Source organism: Trichomycterus rosablanca, chromosome 15 (genome assembly GCF_030014385.1).
Source record: "Trichomycterus rosablanca isolate fTriRos1 chromosome 15, fTriRos1.hap1, whole genome shotgun sequence".
Taxonomy (NCBI): domain Eukaryota; kingdom Metazoa; phylum Chordata; class Actinopteri; order Siluriformes; family Trichomycteridae; genus Trichomycterus; species Trichomycterus rosablanca.
The window spans coordinates 22,034,627-22,043,611 of NC_086002.1; the positions used below are offsets into that span (position 1 = coordinate 22,034,627).

The 8,985-nt window shown below is 35.0% G+C and overlaps 1 long non-coding RNA gene across 1 annotated transcript; it reads right to left on the reverse strand.

Moving 5' to 3' along the window:
• Positions 1-703: 703 nt before the first annotated feature.
• Positions 704-3,176, reverse strand: LOC134329143 (uncharacterized). Its single transcript, XR_010014798.1, has 3 exons — positions 3,075-3,176; positions 2,741-2,817; positions 704-1,309 (listed from the first exon to the last, which is right to left on the reverse strand). It is a non-coding gene; the product is annotated as an uncharacterized LOC134329143 (long non-coding RNA).
• Between the last annotated feature and the right edge of the window lie 5,809 nt (positions 3,177-8,985).

An 8,985-nucleotide genomic window follows, 5' to 3' on the forward strand; every position in this document is an offset into this window, starting at 1 on the left:
TGCATGTCGGCATAGTCGGCTGACTGAGACTCGGCTACATTGCGGCACTCCGCATCTGGCCCGATAACGGCTGCATGTCGGCATGGTCGGCTGACTGAGCCCCGGCTACATTACGGCACCCCGCATCTGGCCCGATTACGGCTGCATGTCGGCACTGTCGGCTGACTGAGGCGATGCTATTGCCAAGTTTTAGCACCATGCACTGATCAGAGATTGTTTTTAAATTGAAGAATAAGTTATTTAGCAAGCTTGCAACTTCCCTTTAACACTGGCATAAATGTAAAAGAACCTTTTACTCGCTGTCTTTTGCAATCATCATGGCTCACACTGACAAAGTTTCTAGGTGCTTAACAAACCATATATGTTTATATAACTAAATACAATTTTAATAAATAAATGGCTTACGGGAACCTCTTGCATTGGTCTTGGCTATTCGATGCACATAGTCATTTAGGAAATGAGGTATGAAAATGGCATTGATAGCTTTTTTTTGTTTTGATAAACTAAAAAAGCTTTTACATGCACTTTATGAGTTTCAGTTTTTCCAGAACTTTTTTCATGAATTTGAAGTTTTTCCTTCAATCCATGTTCCTTTCTTATGATCCATATTAAAACCATGTAAACATAAAATGATTAAACACACAGCAGTTGTGCACATTTTGGCAAGCTGAACTATGCAAAAGACCACAAAACATTTAAGAAATATGGATAAATTATTTTATTATAGGACATGCATTATATATTTTGACACCATAAGTTTAATGTGTGCAAAAACAAAATTGTTTATGTATTATGAATAAATAAACCCAACTCAATTAAATTTAATTAACATGCTTACTTATCTTGCTTCTGAGGACGCACTGCTGGGCATTTTCACATATTTGTTGCCCCAACACACACTACATACATACACACTGTCGACATCGGAATTTACTGTTTATATACAGTTTTTGACATGGTGGAAGGAGAGAGAATATTATATAGGTATATAGGTTCAGAATACTAGTCTATCAAAAAAAAAAGGTTCAGCCAACAGTGGCTCTCTTGTTGGAAAATAATATCTGGTAATTGATAATGATGGACAGTTTAATTTGTAAGCCATAATCTTTAAAAGTGTACAGCTACAAAGTACACATATGTATTTATATATTGATATGGGCACAATATAATTGTTTGCTATAAACTCTTAGTTCAATGAACACAACTATATCATACTTAGTTTGAAACTTTAAGAGTAATCCCCATGGCAGTAGCAGGAAAGCTGATGATAATAGGATGCAGCTGATCACCATGTAAAATTCAAAATTCACTGAAAAAAAACAAAACATAAAACATTAGACAAAAAAGCAATGTTAAACAGTACCACAAATCAACTTGTCACATCTGAGGCAAAAGACACAGATCTTGAAATTACAGCAGGTTAAGAACTAAGCACACACACTACAAAAGGAACATGATCAGTACTGTTCAGAGGCCCAACAGTTCAGTTTTTGATTTTCAAACTTGAGTGTTATTTTAAATGCATCTATATGTTTGTATGTACAACTGTTCTGTTTTTTTTTTCTTTACCCCAGCCAAATCAGGTGGAATTAGCTGCCCACTGAGAGTCCTGGTTGGAGTAACTGGGGAGGCAACCATTTAAAAGCAGGAAATCAAGATGGCTGATAGATGGAGAGAGAGGGGGGGGGGGGGGGGATTGGTGTCAACCCATGCACTGTGTTTTTAGTTGTAGCTGTTTTAATCTCTTCTGCTAGGAAATACTTCAGTTTGGGTATTTTACCTGCATCTACAGGGAAGCTTAGGGTTTGTTTGTTTCTTTCATTTATTTTGTAGCTATCTGTCTTGTTACTCAGAGTAGAACAGTGTTATGTTCTGTTGATTTATTTGGTGCCGTCCAGTTTGGTACTAGAGAACAACAATTTTAGCATTTGTGACTGTTTTTAATGGCTCTTTTGTAAATAAAAAACTTTTATTATTTTCTCTGACTTTTGGTTTTAGCAAATTGCCACGTTATTGGTCCCACATACCCCTAGATACAAGGTGGGATCATAACAAACGTGAGTGTGAAATACAACTTATTATGTTTATTACATTTTATGAATGGCAACGAGCAACATAGTTTACAAACTGTAGCTCAGAATTGTGTGCATGTATACATGTGTCTGCCCTTTAGCATGGAGTAGGGTCAACATGCTAGGGAAAAGACCCCTTGATGTGGATATCTGCACAGACGCAGTAAAAGAACAAGCCAAAATAACATGTTTTGAGCATTATATAAACTATCCCTGAGATTATTGTAAAATTTTATCACTGATGTTTGTGATTGAAAAATAATTGTCTGAGTTTGCTTTCTGACAGGAAGAGTTCCACCACACTGCTTTTTCCATCAAGCGCCAAGGAACAGTTTTAACCCAGCTGGGAACGGGTGATGTCCCAGAGCCTCCTTAACACTTACATAGAACTCATTCACTGCTTTTAATCTTTACTCATGGATCATCCACATACCTGACCCTTTAAGTGCATTAAAAGCCATGTCATGTACTAATCATGTCAACTCGCTGTGTGTGAATTTTTGAAGTTACTTTTCATCACTTCAAATGTTGTTTATTTCTCATGATAAGGGCCTTTCACACCTCAGAAAAAATTTACTTCAGTTAAAAGTTGGCTTTTTCTTATTTTATCGATGCTTAATTAAACTGTTCCACAAAAAAAATCACCAAAAAAGCTCTTTATAGATTACCTGGAGACGTGCGCAGCTCATCCGTAGTGAACTCATTCTTGAAAACCTGGACCATGCAACCTCAGCGCAGATGTGAACTGTAATAAATTCATATTCACTGTTACAAAATACATAAACATGTAAACTATTAGACAAACAAAAGTCAGTATTCTCAATTTTTAAATACAATTTAATAGTTGTTAATGTATGTGTAAAAGTATTTTACAGTCGATTGATAAGCTTGTTTGACTTGAACCAGGTGTACGTACTGGCAAGTGATTTGTAACTTTTTCTCTAACGTTAATACATGGTGGTGTCAGACAGAATCACTTCACTTCTTCAATATAAAAGGTACCTGAAGGCAAGTGTGAGGAGCTCCTCGTGCATGTAGTAGAGTTTAAATAAAAAACCGTTATCTTTTTCAGTTCTTCACTGAAGATTTCAAGGTAACGTTAACAGCTGCTCTTTAGGACAAAAAACATACGAAAACATTATATTAATAATACTGATATATTGTAGTAACAGAACAATAGATATAATCAAATTATTTTGTGTTTTTTATCATTAACAATTTAATTATAGTTATGTTTTAACGTTAGCCAAAAAGACTAACTTGGTAGGTACGTTAAGCTAACTGTATAGCCAGCAATACTTAGCAAAAGGCTATCAGAAATAACTTAAAACATACATCTAAAGGTAACATTATTATTATTATGAATACGATATAAACCATCTAACAACATAGCTAAGTTAAATTACAAACACACGATTTCACAACGATTACATTAGTTACCTGTGCCGGCGTTAAGGGAAGACGTCACAGCTACAGCTGTATGGAGCTGGTGATCCTTCTCCTTTGAGTAAGGGGTGTGATGTATTTAAAAGGCTGGATTTAGCGCCCTCTTTTTGGCAGTAGACAATATTACAAAAACTTTTTACAGTCATTGGCTGGCATACATTAATCCAGAAAACATGTTTACAAAGACAAAGCACAGTATCATGTCTAAAGCCTATATTTACACGTCTTTATGGATTTCCTTGACTGAGTGATTGAACTAATTAAGTGTTTACATTTTTGCAGTTACTCTTTGTGCACTCCGGAGTCATTTGACCAACACTGACCTTGGTAAGATGTTTACAAAAACATACATTATTATTTCTAAAATAAGTTTTCTACTTAGAAATAACACCCATCACCATAAAAATATTGCACCCAGGAGGAAGTGTAGGATTGAATAATATTCTGAAGGAAGATAACGGTCACCAGGAACAACAAATGCTTAAATATTTAATGTCTCGGCATGGAGTTTAGAGGTTCCAAATAGTGTGCAACTCAAATATTTTCATGCAATTCCTGCAGATTATGTGGTAGGGGTGGAGTGTTCATAGCATGTCCAATAGCATTCCACACATTTTCAATTGCTTTTGAACTCTTCACCAAGACTAACTTTGCTTACAAAAGATGCAACCAACATAACAGCACGAGTCGGGAGGGAAAAATAAGCACATGCACCAAGATGACCTTGCGTAGTCAGGTACAGCGATAAGGCTCCTCCTTTTGACGTCACATGCACGGCCGAGCGTGAAACTGGAATTTTCTTATGTCCTCCTCACCATGTCAATCTTACATACCAAGTTTCATTACTGTAGGTTGATTCTTTCTTGGTGCAACTATTTTTTTAAACCATTTCATATTTTAAAACATAACAAGCACTTCAGCCCTCTCTAGATGCAGTGCCTCTTAAAAAAAACAGAAACAGTAAGGGATAACACAAAAAAGTCCAAACACTTTTGATGAGTGTATAAAGTAGATATTTTATGATATGTAAATACATTAAATAACACATTAATAACTAATTTCATTAGTTACAAACATCATTACAATATCTTCCTCACCCCTTTCCCTGTTAGTACGTTAGAATAACAGCTTTCAGTGCAAACATGAACATTGTTGAGTAAAACATAAAATGTGAAACAAAGTGTATTGACTTTTCTCAGATCCTGGTGATGGTGTACAAATACTTCTCTATTGTCTTTGATTGCTGCAGCGAGAGACACAAACATGGAGCCTCACATGACAAATTACAATTCAGCTTCAAATATGAGACGTAAATCCCGTCAACATGTAGCAAAACGTTTAAAAACATTATTTTCTCAAATGCAGGATGAGACCCTTTTTACAGCTATTGATAGAGCTAGCAATGTTGACACTGACATAAATGAAATTATGCCAGTAGACCCTGACACAAACAATGAATGTGAAAATCTTCACAGTGGCTCAGGTCATGATGATCTAAATAATGAATTCAGTGAAGACTCAGTTAGTGAGTGTGAGGATGACTTTGATGGACAGGACCACAGGCTTGATCTAGTTGCATCCTTGGCAAAATGGGCAGTACAATTTGGTGTAACATTAGTTGCCCTTTCTGCCCTCCTGTCTATTCTTAGAATTCACCATCCTTACTTGCCAAAGGATGCTAGGACATTACTTGGGACAAAGACAAAGTATGTGATTCAAAGGAAAGCAGGAGGGGTCTATCACTACTTTGGGCTTCTGACCACCTTAATGTCATTTCTAATGCGATTTGGGACACATGTAAAGAACAACCACATTTTTAAAATGCAAATAAACATTGATGGTCTGCCACTTTTCAAAAGCTCTAAATACCAGCTTTGGCCTGTCTTAGGACTAGTGCATGAATTACATAGACAGCCTTTCCTAATAGCTCTTTATGGTGGAGTTTCAAAGCCAACATCTTTAACTGATTATTTGGGAGAGGTTGTTGCAGAGCTGAAACAGTTACAATCAGGATTTATGCATAATGGGAAACGATTGTTCCTAAAAGTGAGTGCAGTTATCTGTGATGCACCAGCAAGAGCCTTTGTCAAGGGTATTAAGTCCCACACAGGTTATTCTGGGTGTGATAAATGTATCCAGTCAGGTGTATATATTCAGCATAGAATGACTTTCCCACAAAAACATGCAGCTTTGAGAACAGATGAAAGTTTCCGGGAAATGACAGATCAAGATCATCATCTTAGCATTTCTCCTTTCCAAGAATTAGTAGGAATGGTATCTCAGTTTCCCCATGACTACATGCATTTGGTTTGCTTAGGTGTTACACGGAATTTATTAGAACAATGGACTAATGGACCACTACACTGTAGAATGTCTTCTAGGACAGTGACTGAAATTTCTAAGCATCTTGTCAGTTTTGGACCTTTCATTCTGACAGAATTTGCTAGGAAACCTAGATTACTTGAAGACAGATACAGGTGGAAGGCAACTGAGTTTCGTCAGTTCCTCTTATACACTGGGCCGGTTGTTCTCAAAGACAGTGTACACCCTCAGATGTACAATAATTTTATGTTGCTTTCTGTGGCTGTACATATTTTAGCATGTCCAACACTGAGTGTTCAAATGGTTGATTTTGCTAACAATTTATTGAATTTGTTTGTTGAACATTTCAGTGAGCTTTATGGGGCTGATAAGTTAGTATACAACGTACACAGTCTAGTTCACTTAAGCAATGATGTGAAAGTGCATGGCCATTTAGATATCTTTTCAGGATTTCCCTTTGAAAATTATTTGAGTAAACTAAAAAGACTCATCAGAAATCCCAAAAATGCTGTATCTCAGATTGTAAGACGGGTGTCTGAAATGGACAGTAATTTGACTGAAGACACTGTTGATACTCATGTTGGAATGTGCAAAAAGAAACACCAAAATGGTCCAGTTCCAACAGATCTTGCATCAGTGACCGAGCAGTACAAACAAATATGTCTAAACAAGATATACATCAGATGTGTAGCACCGGACAACTGTGTGAGAATTAATGGTGAAATTTCATTAGTTTTAAATATTGTTGTCAGTGAGGGAACCACTTTTCTTGTTTATCAAAATTTCATGTGCAGAGAACCTTTTTTTCATTATCCAATGAAATCTTGTGATGTTGGAATCTATACAGTCTCTTGTTTGGTTCCTGAACTCAAATATTCCGTTGTCAGTGCACTGTTAGCCCGGACTTTATATTTAATCAAACATTTTTAGTACAACATATATAAATTATTTAAGTTTTTTTGCTCTACTATAAAATGCAGAGTAGATTGTACTAATTTGAGTACACTTTTAAATGTGCTAAAAGATTTAAGTTTACTAAACAAAAAAAATTACTTTTCTATCAGATTAACTTAAAAAAGTTAAGTTAAGGTAATAAAACAGAAAAATGCCACCATTTACATGTAAGTCGCCTTTTTTCAGCTTGCTGTTGGTGAATCAGGCAGCCATTTGTTTTAACTTTTGAAACCTGTTGTTGCAAATTACTTTTTACTTTTCATTTAAGGCTTTTTGCACAAGTAAACTTGTCTTCCTGAAATGTCTTTTGTGAAGTGGAACCTTTGTTAAACTAAGTGGACAAACATTTTCTTCCTCATGATGCTATTTTTGAGTAGCATGTACACCAGTCTGATGGGGCTTTTTCATCTTCCGTCTAATTTTGGTAAGTGTTGTACTTTACTTAACAATTTTGTTTAAAATAAATGATCTTAATGTTGACACTAAATAAATAATCAAACAGCACTGCTTTATTTGCCGTATTTAGGCTACATGCTAGCATGTTAGCATGCTAGCCTTCATACGAAGCAAATAGTGTGCTGGCTTGCTTTATTTTCATCCTTAAATTAATGCTGTTAATGTTGATTTTAATACTTCTGTTGTTTCTTTTTGTTGTTTTACAGGTTCATGGTTACTGTGAGGAGTTGTTTGTGTTTCATAAGAACTTTATATACAGTTTGTACAGTTTTAAAGATGTTTTCTTGACATGTTGTATTTTAAGTAAATACTTCTGACGTGAAATAAAGAAAAATAATTTTATAATTGTGTCTGTTTCTCTATAAACATTTGTAATTCATATTTAAAATGTAATTAACATGAAAACTAAGAAGAAATCAATAGTTTTTTCCATTGAGCTCAAGATAATAAGTAGAATTATTGGGAAAAGCAGTTGGTATAACAAAAAAAAGAAAGTTTAATCAACTTGCCTTTTAGGTGTAATAACTTAATGTTTTAAGTTATGCTAACTCAAGTTTTCATTATACATTACTTAACTTTTTTAAGGCAACCGGTTTCCTCAAATTTTTTAAGTAGATTGAACTTATCCGGGCTTACAGTGTGACAGCTTACAGAAATATGTACTTCTTCCTCTTCATCAAAAATATGTAGCAATTCCTTTGCTTCATGTTACCTAGAATGTTTGAATACAAATTGTACAGCATCAAACACCTAAACTTTTTTTTTTAAACATCCATTAAATAAATGCATACTTGAATTATACAGAATCACTTGTTAAGGTCCACAACTTAAATATTCACTACTCACTTTTCATATGCTACTTTGTGAACTAGTACAGGTAAATAATAGAATGTATAAATCTTTGTTGTAGTTCTCATAAATATGTAAATACATTTATATTGCCATTACTGCTGATTGTTTATTGTTAATGATTTTGTTAATGTTTATTGCATATGATATAAATATTTTTGTGTACATGCTCAATGCTGGAATATATCTATTGTGTAAAAATATAATAATATGTATCTATTAAATTCATATTTTATGCTGTTTTCCTGTCTGTTATACAGATATGTATCACATTGTTGAATTTAATACAACAAAGGAAGTAGAGGTTGTACCAGACAACTGGGTAAATAATGATATATGCAGATGGCCAAAATTTAAAAATAGGGGAAGAATGAGGGCAGCTGTAATTTCCAAAGAAGTACCAACTGTAGACTGGGATGCATTTGCTGTCCGTGTTCTATATACAAGTGGTAAGTGAGTGTAATAGGCCAACAAGTTAATATTTCATTTTATAAATACTCATTTAGTACCAGTTTAATTTTGGTCGGTTTCTGACCACAGAGCCTCTCTTGACTGTGTAATATTTGGGTGGTGGACCCTTCTCAGCCTGCCGCTGAAAATTTGAGGTGTGTCACAAAATGTACATGTGACTATGAACAGCATAGTGTAACACTAGTAAGTGTAACACTACGTAAACAAAAAGGAAGACAATACACCCCCAAACCCAAATAACACAGTTTTTGACCAATTTAAGCAAGATAACAACAAACAAATTACTGTCTTACTCACCATATGTTGTGTCTACTTTTGATATTTAAGTCTGTTCCTCGCTGCCTCCAAAAGTTTACTAATTGACCCAAGTAGAGGTGTATGCAGAACAGAGCGGGCGGGCGAAATTCAACCACCC